Here is a 13790-nt window from a genome sequence, read left to right on the forward strand (position 1 = left end):
TGGCCCCGCCGGGCGCCGCCTCCCCGCCGGCCGCGGCTGCGGGGGGCCGGGGGCCGCCGCTGGGGCCGTGCGTGTGTGCGGTGTGTGTGGTGTGTGCGGGCTCCTGCCCGCCGCTGGGCGTGCGCGGGGCGGCTCGGGCGCTCGTCCTCCTGCGACGCCGCCGCTGTGCCCGAGAGGACTTTCCCTGCGCCTCGTTGCCTGACTTGCCAACCCGCCGCCCCTCGCCGCGGCCGCGGAGCGGCGGCACGGACAGCCGAGGGAGGGGGCGGGAGGGGCAGGTGGGGGGGGGGGAGCAGCCCCGCCACCGCCGCCGCGGCCCCTCGCCGCGGGAAGGGGAAGGGGCAGGCGCCGCTCGCCGCTCCCCGCCCCCACCGCGGAGTTTGCGCGGGAGCGGGGCTACCCGCAGACTGCTGACTAATCCCCCGGCCGCCGCAGGCGGGGCGGGCGCGGAAAACCCTCCGCGGCGGCCCCCGCCGCCGGCGCCCTCCGCCCAGGGGCGCGGGGCCACGCCGGGCGGCGCCTACCACGGGGCGGCGGGGCGCAGCGCCGCGCCTCCCGCCGGGGCCGCCCCGCGGGCCGTGCTTGGGACGCCACGGCCCGCCCCTCTCCGCCCGGCTGCCGGCCGGCTCCGCCCGCCGCCGCCGGCACAGCCGCGCCGCCACATCCCCGCCCCGCCCGGCCGGCAGGGTTTAGCGCAGGCTGGCTCCGACCCCGACGGGCGGGCGGGAGTGTCCGCCCCCTGCGGAGGGGGAGTTGGTTGTGTTTCGTGGGAGGCTTTGGCTCCGGGACCCGCTGGCCGAAACAGCTGGGCGCCACTCCCCGGGAGGTGGCCGGACGCGTCCCGGGGTACCCGACGGTTCGCCCCCCGGTCCCGCCGCGCAGCCTACGGCGGCGGCCGCGGTAACGCGACAGAGCTCGCCGGCCCCGCGCCGCATGAGTGGGCATGTGCGGCTCCTCTCGCACATGCCCATTAAGAAAGGCCCCTGCCCGCATCGCCGTCCCCAGTCACCCGGCGTCGTCCGTGGGCCACCTGCTGCCACCCCGGCAGCCCCTCACTGGCCATGCGGTACCGGGGGAACACGCTCCTGCTCTCCTGATCACAACCCGGCAACTCCGGTAATGTGCCTCAGGCAGCGTGTGGCTGAGGTGCCCACGTGTGCGTGGGTACGACCCTATCCCCGCGGGGTGTGACCATGCAGGACGGCCTCGTTTGTAAACACAAACTGCACTTAAAAAACAGGAACGAGGAAGAAGCGTTCGTGTTGGTCATGTCTGGCTGACATACTGGCCAGCTGGCCTTAGCTGGTATTCCTCAAACGCGTGGTGCTGGTATTTGGAGTCCAGTTACTACCCAGGCCAGTGGTTCTACATGTTGGCGAAAAGGAAGATTCTGTTGGACAGCTGTTACACCTGTTGCTGTAGCAGCACTCCCTGTTTTGCTTATTGATAGACTGACAGTCTATCTGTCCTTTTACATTTCGGTAGTGTCTGACCTAAGCTAATGTTTTGTCACGGACGCTCCTTGCACAAAATCTCCTTGACATCATTCCTGTCTCCTCACTTGCAGCTAGGTCACACGGCTTGAATGCTAAACTCTTCTCATGTTTGGTGTTTCTCATGTGGTGAGTTAGCGAACGGCTTGATTGAGCAGTGATGAGTTACGGCCAGCAAGATCCCCAAGTCCCCCAGTTCTTTTGGGATTTGTTCCCAAGTCCGGGCAGTGCTCCCGGAAGGACCCTGCCTGCAGGGCCAGTGTGCCTGATCCATAGATGCTGAGGCTTGTATAGCAGTCATGCTGCTGCTCGGTTCTGTTCCCATGGAGGTAGGTTTCTACTGCTTCTATCAGCTCAACGTCACTTAAAGTAAAAAAGATGGGAATAGAAGCAGAAGTGCAGACATGGGAGAAGATTTGGCCCAAGTTTGGGTAAAGTTTGGTATCAGTCAGGCCACAGAGCTCAGGTTTCTTGTCTCCCAGTGCAGAATTCTTCCCTTGCTGCCCTTTTCCAGCTGCAGAGCATAGCACAGGCTTAGTCACAGCAGTGCATAGTAGGGGGAAATATCAAGATGTGCCCAGTGCTTCTTGACATTAGCAATAAGCAAAGAGCTTTTGCCTTTGCTGCTGACAGTATCGTCTGTGGTGATCTTTTTTTTCCATTAAAATATTTTATCATTATTAAAATTGAAGGAGGTTATTATTTTCGTAAACATCCAGTAGCTGATTCACAGTTCTCCAGAGTACTTCAGGAAAACTAGCTTGAGGGCCTGATACCCAACCCCAGTTCTCAACACATTAACATTTGAGCACCCCAAGTGGCCCCCATAGTGTGGGGGCAGAGGGGAAAACTGATGTATCAGAGGTTCTGTAGGATGTTCCTCTGTCTTCCCAGACTAGCATCTGCATTATTGCCTATTGTAACCAGCTTCAGACTGCACTGTTAGCTGTGGTAGAAATGATGTTTTTCCAAAGGTAGTTGTGGGTTTTCACCCCACAAAGTTCTGCATCACCTTGGGTCAAGGAATTGCCCTTTGACTGAGGGGTTGCCCGCAGGGGAGGGCCATAAAGGGGTGGGATGTGAGGCAGCTTAACATGTGCTGCTGGCAACTCAGATGAGCTCTGTGTGCTGTAGCCACACCGAATGGGAATATTGGAATGCTGTGAGTATCCTGTGGATGTTACTAAACCAGAGGGGAACCTTCTGTGTACTGCTGACTCTGCAGATAGTGAAATCACCTTGTTACTGACTGTCACTGCTCTGGCACTCCAAAAACTGCCATCAAAATATTTTGTGGTAATATGGTTGTTGGGAGCAGAGCGTCTGGAGGCATCCCACAGTACTCTGTAAGGAGCAAAGCACAGTTGAGCTCTTGCTTCTGTTGCAGGAGAATGCTCTGGTAACCAGAGCTCTTGGTGATAACATGTGCTGGGCAGTGCACATTAACTTGCTAAGCACTGACCTGCTCCACCTGTCTTTCAGAGGAAATGGAAGGGTAGGATTTCTGTCACAAAAACGTGCTACTCTGCTACAGCCCTGAATGGTGCTTTATAAAACAGATAACGATGTCTCATTGCTCTAGAGAGTTTCCAAACTAAATTAAGAGAACGATGGGAAGAGATGGCCATACAATGAGGTGCAGCTGCTGGGAAGAGGGATAATGAGGACAATATGATTATGTCCTTTCAAAGCAAACGCCTCTGGGTAGCTACTTGTGGGGACAGAATATAAAAGGGATATGGGGAAGATGTGACTCATAAAGATGGCATCTGCTTGGGGTTCAAGTCTGCTCTCAAGAGCAGGCCTGTCTACCCCGAAACATTTGTTGAGTCTCAGACCTGTACAAGGAGACTGCCTCGACCCACATTTAGGAGCTCTCAAGGCCAGACAAGTCTGGCTGCCATTCCCAGAGTCTGTAAGTCCTGGATAAGTCAAGCACCTGATAACCCAGACCAAAGGGCTTTAGCTTTTTGTGAGTGTGAGCAGGATGCTTTCAACATCCAGAAACAAACACCTCTCTATGGATCTGCTCAAATCTTGTTAAAATGGCAAATTTTAAAACTAATGTGAGAGGGAGAAGTGGACAAGGTTTTATATAAAATAAGCTCTTCCTCCCACCTCCAGAACAAGGGTTCCAATGAAAGAAAAAATTGAGAGAAGTGTTGGAGGAGAGGATTCCTGATGAGTAACTTCAGATGAGTGAAGAGGGCCTAGGGGAAGAGAAAGGTGGCAGGAGCAGCTGGGATGGCTGTGGGAGGTATGCAGAGAATCAGGATTTTGTGTTGTTTAGTTAGGCATGAGGAACCAGAGAAGATATTTTAGGAGTGGTGCAGGGGATTTAGTGCTGCGAATGGGGAATGATTTTTGCAACAGAGCACTGAGCAATGTGTGATGCAAGTTCCAGCTGGAGCTTGGAGAGAATGAGGTTACCAACAGTGAGGAGATGCGTAACAAAAGATTTTTTTTTTTTTTTTTTTTTTTTAAAGGGAATGAAAAAGAAAATGTTCAAGGAGAGTTTAATAATTATGGCTAGATTCTTATGGAATGCAAAACCTTTTCCACTGAAGTTCTCTGTGTTATGCTCATTTACACCTGCTGAACATCTGGCTGGTGACGTGCAAACACATTGCGCTTTGTTCCAAGGGCTCGAAACAACATGTAACCAGCCCAGGATGCCTGGGGAGAGCAGTAACTCTCATTGCATCACCTGATCGAGCCCTGCTCTCTATTTCTTGGCCTTGGGTCTGGGACCTGGGCCAGTGCCAGTTGTATTGGTGAGGGCACAGACAAAGTTAACAACAAAGTTAATCTCCCATTGCTGACTGGGTAGGGAATCTCATGACTCGTAGCTTTTGTCCATTTGCGGTTAACAGAAAGTTAAAGCAGAAAGAGGCCTCCTCCTCCTTTCCAGCTTGAGTCCCAACACAGTAGGAAGACTACACAATAGTACATCACTGTTTTCACTCACACATGCAAAACTTCTCCCACAAGGATAGCAATTTGCTAATACTGAAAAGGGCTTTATAGAAGCAACCATGGGAAATTGTAAGCCAGATTCAGTGCAGTTATTGGTTTATATTTAGCCAATGAAGATGCTAAATTTTCCCTTTTTGTCTCCTCAGTCCCATTTTCTCTCAGCTCCTACCAAAGAGCGGGGGCATCATGGGTACAAACAGCATGATCACAGTTTGAGAACCCTAAAACTAAGGTGATTTTTTTTAACTCTTAACCCAATGTACAAACCATGAAGCACCACCCTGCCAAGGGATGGCCACATATTTTGCAATCGGCACCCACAGATTTCATTGCCAGAATTTAAGATGGCTGATTTCTTACCTCCTGAAACAGGCTACTGACAAAATCAATTATGTTGAAATTTTTCCTTCAGCATGTGTAAGCCCCTAGTGTTCACCGAATGGAATGGAAGGGAGAGGTAAAGAAGACAAACTATGGTTCTGCATGCACTTTGGCACTGCACTCCCCAGTGCCTTGAAGTTCTGCCACCCGTGACAGGACACACATACACTAATTGGACTTGCTAATGCAGATCTTGGGAGAAGTCACAGGAACTGGAATATCTTTTTGCATCAGCTAAAAGGAAAGAAATCCACACCCCTTGCTCCTGCATGACAACGTCTCTCTTTTTTTTGCAGCCTATCTTGTAAAATGCAAATGCATAAATGCTCCTTGCTGGCCTGTTCCTCCTCCTGGATACAGAGATGTATAAAAAGAATGTAAATCACCAAGAAATACTTTGACAGCTGGCACCCGATTCTTTCCCAAATGCCCTGATGGTCAGTCTTTGGCAGCTCTTTGCTGATTCATTAGGACTGCTAAGAGAAAGCGTGTGTGACTTATCTTTTATAGAGTATAATAAAAAGAGGGAAGTGCCCTGTGTGGCTAAAACTGCAGTTCTGTGGTCTGTCTCTGAGATGCTCCATTAGCTTGCTGCTGGCAGTGATGACACAAAAACTGGAGATCCCCGATTGTACCATTAACATGAACAGATTGAAAAAACAAACTGGGATGTAACAGGGAGACTGTATTATTTTTTTTTTCCTATGCTTGTATGAAAACTCAGCAGAGGAGAAGGATGGTTGTTCCCTTGTAGAGTTGCATAGGCTGCACTAGAACACAGCTCTGCTTTTGTTAGGGTTCTCCTGTATTATGTTACATCTAGATTTGCTTTTTAAGCTGAAGCCCTTGAACCATCATTCTCTGGCTGAAGTTCTGGCTAGGCCATCTGACACTTGTGATTGACTGGATTATTAATCACGGCCTCCTACCTGTTTATTTTAAACTGGTGACCGCTAACACTTCTGTCAGCCTCAGGGAAGGGTCTTTCCTTTGCCACAAATAATAATGGCTTGGAAAAAAAAGTCCTCCCTTGCAGAAAGATAGATTAAGTTCTTGTTTTGAAATGTGGTCTAAATGGTTCTGATGTACTGAAATGTTACAGCTAATATAAGCAGACGAGTCAATTTACAGCTTTCATACCACATTTTAAGAAACAAAACAAGCAGACAAGGCAGCACAATAAATCTGCCTGGTGTCCCAGGCTGGTTGCTAATTGAACAGTTTTATCAGATAACTGGATGATGCAGCTTCCTAAAAAAATAGGAAATGCACAAGTTTTGTCAAGATCATGATTTTGTCCAAAGAAGTAGAGGACAGACTTAAATAATATATTCTTTTGGAAAAAAAAAATCTGTCAGCCAATGAAGAGGCATCACTGTAGATGTGCTATCCTGTGTACCCAATAAAAAGTTCATGTTGGAATAACCCTGAGGATACTAGTAAAACAAATTATTCAGGATTCAAGGGAGCAAAAGAAAAAAAAGAGGTATAGTTTGTGGATAAATTATTTTAGAAAAATAGGAAGTTATAGTTTAACAATCATAGTTGAATGTATAAAATGTATGGCTTCTCTGCTTTAAGGGCTAAGCATTGCTGTAAGAGACAAGCAAGTTTTAATATCAAACAAAACATTAAGTGGAAGTTCAGTAAATACATCTGTAGATATTGGGATTTTGGCAGAGTGTATCTCGTAGAATAGTGTGAATGTTTGTTATTTTTTTGGGGTTTTTTTTTCCTGTTTATGTCCCCATACAAACTGGGCAAAACAAGCAAGCTGCAGGTGAAAGCAGAAGAAAACATATGGACCTACTGAAACAGGTTAGCATCTGATTTCACATTTAGGATAAAGGCATAAATATGCACACATATATTAACATACATATGTGTAGGCACACATGCTTGTCACCATATATATATATATAGGACATATGTAAATGCGTATTAAGTATGTTTACATAAACATGCTTAAATGAAAGAAAGGGACATTCAAAATGGATATTAGCAAAACTTTCTAACAGTAACATCTTTCTAATAGTAACATGGAGCACTAGGGTCACCTGGGAAGAGGTTAGGCTTTCCAGTATTGAGGGATTTTAAAAGCAAGGTTGATAAATGTGCAAGGTATGATGTAAGTATTACTAATCCCATCCTGGGGTAGAAAAATGGACTAGATGTCCTTGAGGTCAGTGTCAGCCAGCTATATTTCCTATGACTTTAGGGTAGAGACAAAGGATAGGCTAGGTGTTACACATCCACTTGTGATGGAGCATAAGAAAAACAGCCTGTGAGTTGCAGATGCAGAGACACTTAGTGCTGAGCAGAGGACAGCCACCCCCCCAGCTCACCTACAAGAACAGAAAACACTGGCTTGGTGGTAGTCACAGAATTGTCATGTTTGGAAATGACCTCTGAGATTACTGAGTCCAACCATGCACACACTCGACCAGCAAAAAGCAAAAACCAAACAACAACCTCAGCCACTTGAGCACACCCATGAGTGGCACATCTACACGTTTCTTAAAAACCTCCAGGGATGGTGACTCAACCACCTCCCTGGGCAGGCTGTTCCAGTGCCTGATCACTCTTTCAGTAAAGAAATTCTTCCTATTATCTAACATAAACCTCCCCTGCTGCAACTTCAGACCATTTTCTCTGGTCCTGTCATTATTCACTTGGGGGAAGAGGCCAACACCCACCTCCCTACAACCTCCTTTCACCTAGCTGTAGAGGGCAATGAGGTCTCTCCTCAGCCTCTTCCTGCTGGCCAAGCTGTTCCTGATATAAACCAGTCCCAGGCAGAGCAGCCAAACTGCATAGGCAGGGCTGATCAGCCTATTTCTCCCCCACCTTCCTGCTTTACATTCTGACTTATGTCCCCTTTAAAGCCTTTGGCTAGGCTTTGTGTCTCTAAAGCTGTTAGTAAAGACAATTACCTAAATATAAATTACAGATGTTCAGCTTTGGGACAGCACGCTCTGACTCAGAATCGTCTTCATACTGCTCTGTCACGTTCTTCCACCTGCATCTAGATTGCATATTGAGTCATATTGACAGTGCAGTTGGCTATAAAGTAAGAGACCTTCAGAAAAGGACATTTGAAAAAAAAATCTCTTAATTTATCTCCAGTCTTTCAGAATGTCTGCATCAACTGGTATCAGGCAGTTTAAAATCTAGATTCACTAGATTTTTGACAATATCACAGAGGTTTTGCCTCATTTACAGGATTAACCACAATGGACCAAGTCCTGAAAGCTGCAGGAATCAGGTTCTACCACTGCTGTATGGTCACAGTCAGTTCCCTGTTAATCTCCTCTTTGCCTCAGTTTTCCCATCTTTAAAACTGGAACGAGAGAGGCTGTCTGCCTCTCAAGGGGAGTGGAATGAGTATAATGAGCAATTAAGAGCACATAGCAAATACATTATAGTATAAAAAGTTGAGTTGTATTCAGACCAGAGAACCCTAATTAGTAAGGCCATTCTTAATCTTCATTTTTTTGTTATGCTTTATCAACTGTTATTAAAAATCAAAATGAGCCACAGAATACAATGAAAAGTAAAGGGGAACCGTGTTTTAACCAGCCTTTAACCTTTCCATTTTCAGCTTCCTCAAAAATTATGGATACCATATGGCCATTGTCAGAGTCCTGCCCCAGTGCTTTCCCAACATACAACAGAATGTTGCAACAGGTACATGCTTGACAACAGTTTGGATGTACCTCCATGCTGTTCCTCTGCTGTGCCTTGAGCTGCTGCTGTGCTTACTGTCATAAACATGTCTTTCCCCTGCATTGCTGTAAGTACCCATGAATGAAAGCAGGGACTGGCTACAACCAGGAGAAAATAGTAAAAGAGGACTAATTAGGACCTTTAAGTAACAAAAGAAACAAAAGAAACCAGCCACATTATTTTAAAGCATTGGGATTGGCCATTCATAACATCCCTTATGTTACATGTGTTCACTAAAAATGTACAATACTTGAAAAGCCCTCCAAAAAGTTCTGTTACATGCTTGCCCCATGTCACCACATAAAGAATATGGAGGATGAAAGCAGAACATTTCTTTGAGGATCGTGTTTCGGTAAGGCAACAGCCTGTCTGATTTTATTTTTAAGCACTAGAAGTCTCCCATGACGAAGCACAGAATGCACAATGCTGGAAGAAACCCAGGGCAGTAAGTCAGAGGTGTACATTTTCTGAGCAGGTGAAATGCACACAGCATTTGATAGAGAGCACTTACTCCTAAAGCATACCTTTTCAGTTCAGTAGCATTAGCTATTTAGGCAGGGGTATATTCAGAGTAAGAAAACATCAGATTCCTTTTTCTCTTACATGCTTTTCACAGAGTGTCTTGATGTTCTTTGTGTTTCTGATGTTCCTCAGATAAAACAGAAGCAGGGAATTACCCTACTGAACGACTTATATTTGATCTTTATGGGGTTTTTAGGTTTGGTTTCTATGAAAGCTGCATTCCAAACAGCACTTTCTGCTCACGAATATAGAATTCTATTATTACTGTAAATGTAACATGCTATTTTACATTCTAATTGAGGAGCTGGTGTTTTACCTGGGTAAGTGCCCATCAGCATTAGATGGCACACAATTAAAGTAGAGTGTCAAAACCTAATTTTCTAAGGCAAATGTTTAAAATCTCCTATGTGCCTATTTTTGGATCAAAAGCCCTTATCAAGCTGTACACTGGCTTTCCTAGCAGATATGAACGTGCAGACCATGGCAGTATGAATCATCAGCTTGCCTCTGATCAGAATTCAGGGTGTATTCTGCTTTGTGTATAGTAATAATTAAGTTGGGCTTTGCACCTGAAAGCACACACTTTATATTGACTGTATGGGAATATCATGTGGAGAAAGACTGTTTTATATGTCTGTGAAATTTACTGTACATTTGAGAAAATAATGAAAAGTATTTTTTTCCTCAAGGCTGCTGCAAGCTTACATTTTGGTTCATGAGAAACTAATGTTATTCCTTAGACTAAAACCAGTATTTCATTATTCTGTAATATTTACATCACAGTAGTACTTAAAGCCTCTTCTTGCTGTTCCTCTAAAATTCTTCCCAATCATAATAATCTCTAAAGTCACTATTTGCTCATGCTTAGCAGATGGTTCCTAAGAGATGGCTGCTTAAATCACACTGTATTTAGCATGCTCAATTTGGGGGTTTGCAATTGCTTTTTTTGGAAGCCAGGGGCTGCTCTGGTCCCTGGCAATTCTGCTAAGTTCAGGGAGATTGTTTTCCTGTTAAGCTTTATTTTTTAAAAAAATGTATTCTCCTCTGATATCACGGAGGGTGAATTAGTCTGACTGGAAGGATAACTGACTTGGGAAACTTGGGGAGTAATGGTGCAGAGGGGAACTGGGACCAGCAGGTGGGACACAACAGTAAGAGTGAATCCCAGGCTTGGGAAACAGTTCTTACAGGAGGAGAAAATGAACAGAGAGATGTGTCTGTAACCACCACTAAACAGCCCCCTCTTTGTATTCCTGGGTTTCTTTGTTGCCAGAGAAGAGTAGAGACAATTACAGTAAAGGGACTGTTTCATCCTCCCTTGGAAAGTTTCTGTCTTGGCTTGTGAAGTCAAAGCCTGTATATTATGAGTTCAGATCTATTAGTGGGGCCTCTGAGATGATACTGTATTCAGGAATTCATGTGGGGGAGGGAAAGCATTAAATCACTCCTCCTTCTAGAATTTATATACAGATATATATTTAAAGAGCATCCGGGTTGCACAGTCAAGCCATGAAATGTTCAGAAGCACCTAATTAGAGACGCCAATACATCCTTAACTTGGCATCAGTGTGCACTTACTTTTTTCTTGCATGGTAACCCATTCAATTTTTTTTTTTTTTTTTTAGGATTAAGCCCTTCCTTTTTAGGTGTCCATTATCAATTAAGGAAGGAGTCAGAGTTGCATATGGAATGAGTCTGTTCCCTGGAGGCCAGACCCTGCATCATTTGCTGTAGGTGCTGGAAGGAAGATGTGACTGGAATGAAGAGGAAAAAAGAAAAGAAGAGGAAAGATTCCTAAATTACGTAGCTGTATACCCTCTTGCAAATCAGATTTTGTCCTTGCTTCTCACTGCAATGGCTGACTGTCAGGCGACTCTGATACTTGAGAGCTGGGAAGCACATTTTTGTCTGGGTAAAAGTATGAGAGGAAAGGGCTTGAGCGGGGAAGAGCTGCAGTGAGGTGAGTGAACTCAGATTTGGCTTCTGAAATTTGTTACCTGTCTTTCTGTCAGACTGGGAGATCCTCTGAGTGAAAGAGAAAATCAAGATAAGTGATGCTAATCCCTGGGTCACTGATCTGTAGCCAGGGGTCCAGGTGGCTGGGAATAGCCCGGACAAAGGTGAAACTGGCTGCAGCTCAAGGAGGGAGGACAAGGGGCAGGGTAGGAAGAGTGGCCAGGCTTTGGCACAATCGAGCTCTCACATGCGAGGAAAAAAGTAATTGGAAAGGGAAACTTTCAGAAACCTCCACTGTCTCTTGGTAAAGCTTTTAAACTCCTTCGCAATTGCCATTGCTGAAGGCTCTGCTGCTTTCGGTGGTCATTGGGGATGCCACCAGCCTGCCATCGGCCTGGAAACACAGAGGCTGGAAATACAGAGGATTACCTGGAGGCGGGAAAAAAAAAAAAAAAGGAAAAAAAGAGAAAGAAAGAAAAAAAAGTCGATTAGTTGTTGTGAAGAAAGCAATGCCTTCCATTTAAGCTGGCTGCGACCGCATGGATTCTCCTCGCCTTCAGTTCTTGGAAAGAGCCCTACGAAGAAGCTCGCTGGCTCCCACCACCGCCGTCCCCGTCCGTGCCTTCCCCACAGACAGCGGGGAACCCTGCGCCTTCCCGCAGAGAATGGGAGGAAATAAAACGGCAGGAAGAGAAGGGAAACCTCCGCAGCGCGGCTCCTGCCCCGCCGAAGAGGCTGTGTGTGAGGGGGGAGAGGCGGCCGGGCATCGGCGGCCACGGGGGGGCGGTGTTGCGCAGCGCTCCCGCGGGTTTGGCGGTGCCGGTCGGGGGGCCGAGCTGCTGCAGGGCTCGAGAGCCCAGGGCTTGCCCGCTTTCCCCTTTCGGTGACGGATCCGGGGAGGGTCCGGAGAGCTGAGGGAGCCGGGGAGCCATTTCGTGGCGGCGGGGACAAGTGGCGCCTCCTGAGGTGGCCCGGCCCTGGTGCGTGGGCCAGACCGTGCGGCTTTAGCCCCGTCACGGACGCCTTCAGCCTGGCTCCCAGTCTGGCTATGAACTGCCGGGCCTGGAGGTTGTTCCCTTCCTGCAGCCGGCGCTGGCTGCTGGGCAGTGTCCCCGGCCTGCTGCGGGGACACAAGTGCGGCGTCGGCGGTGCCGGAGCCCAGCAGTGGGGCTTCGTGTTGTCATTTTAGGGAAAAGTGCCGAAATCTCCGAACGGGACGCTTCAGCTCCTCGGCTGACAAAGCAGCTGAGGTTTGGTGGCGTGAGGCTGCCTCAAGCATGTGGGTGTTACCCAGCCAGCACACCCAGTGCGAAGCAGTACAATAGATCTACCCAAAAGCAATGGTTGGGATCTGTTATATATTTTTTTAATTTAAATTTTTTTTTTTATTTATTTATAATTTTTATTTTTTTTTTTTTTTTTTTTTTTTTGACCGTCTAGATACAAGTGTATGCTGCGGCAGAGAAGAGAGGCAAACCCAATGCCATGGAAAAGCAAACCCGAAGGTAGAAGCAGCTGGGGACAGCCCCGGTACGGCACTGAAGTGGAAGTCGAAGCGTTTGCGAGCAGCAGCAGCAGCAGCAGCGGCGGCGGCAGCAGACGGGTGTCTCTGAGCAAGTGTCAGAGTGTCTTGGCAACAGTACAAGATGTCTGCAACTTTCCTTCACTTATGCAGAGAACACGTCATGTAGGCAGTGCAGTGGTGCGTGAACACAGCAGTGTAGGCTCTGTCTTGAAATATTTGCATCGAGAGCAAAGGCTTGTTTGTTCAGAGTAGGGAGGCTGAAAATTTTGTGACAGAGGCTATGGCATTTCACTCTCTGGCCATTAATTGGTTGTTACAAATCTGCAGTGCAGTCATGTTCCAAGCCACCCCCACCTCCCTCCTTCCTCTCCTTCAAATTGTTTATTTTAATAGTAATATTAGTTTTAAGTGGTGTAGAATATGAACTAGTTTCTTTGGTAACCAAGTCGGTTACACACCCACACAAAGTTAGAATCTGCTAGGTGCAGACATTTTCCCTTTTAGAAAAGATGTGGGTTTTGAAAACCACAGCAGTAGGGCAGCAGTATATGTTCTCAGGAGCCATTCCAGATAAAGTTTCATGTACCATATGTAAATTTATGTCTAAGTCCTGATCTTTTGCTTATACACCCATATGGAACTTGAATATATTACCTATATATTGATTTCTCCAGCAACTTCAGCATTATACACTTCTTTCTCATCCCAGTATTTCAGCCTTCTCACTTTCCCCCTCACTCCTCCCCACTTTCAGAGAATAGGTGGCTGTGAAAGAGCATGCAGTAGGAGTACAGTGCAGGTGAATAAGCCTGTGGATACATGCTGCATTGCTTCTTTATTTGGTATGAGTAAAAAAAAATGTGCTGTTCCTTAATTTGCCTCCTGAAATTACAGAGGTGAACTGCAGTGGCTTTTGTGGATAGCTTCTTTTTAGGGATTTAAATATAAAAGTGGAATTGTGCTCTTGGGTAGTTTTTGAAAATGAATAGGTACATACAGGATTAAAATTAATTGTGAATATAAATTGTAACAATTAATAGGACTAAAATCTCTGTCAAATTGTCTTGATCACAATCAGTAGTTTAGTCTATAGCAGAAGCAGAAGCCTAGAGATTTCTATTTCACTTTCTCTAGTGACCCGTCAAATCCCTACAAAATTAAATTTTTCAGCATGCTCCCGGTGTTGCTTTAAAACATCTAAAATTTTCAAC

The sequence above is a fragment of the Calypte anna genome, chromosome 1 (genome assembly GCF_003957555.1).
Source record: "Calypte anna isolate BGI_N300 chromosome 1, bCalAnn1_v1.p, whole genome shotgun sequence".
NCBI classification, from domain to species: domain Eukaryota; kingdom Metazoa; phylum Chordata; class Aves; order Apodiformes; family Trochilidae; genus Calypte; species Calypte anna.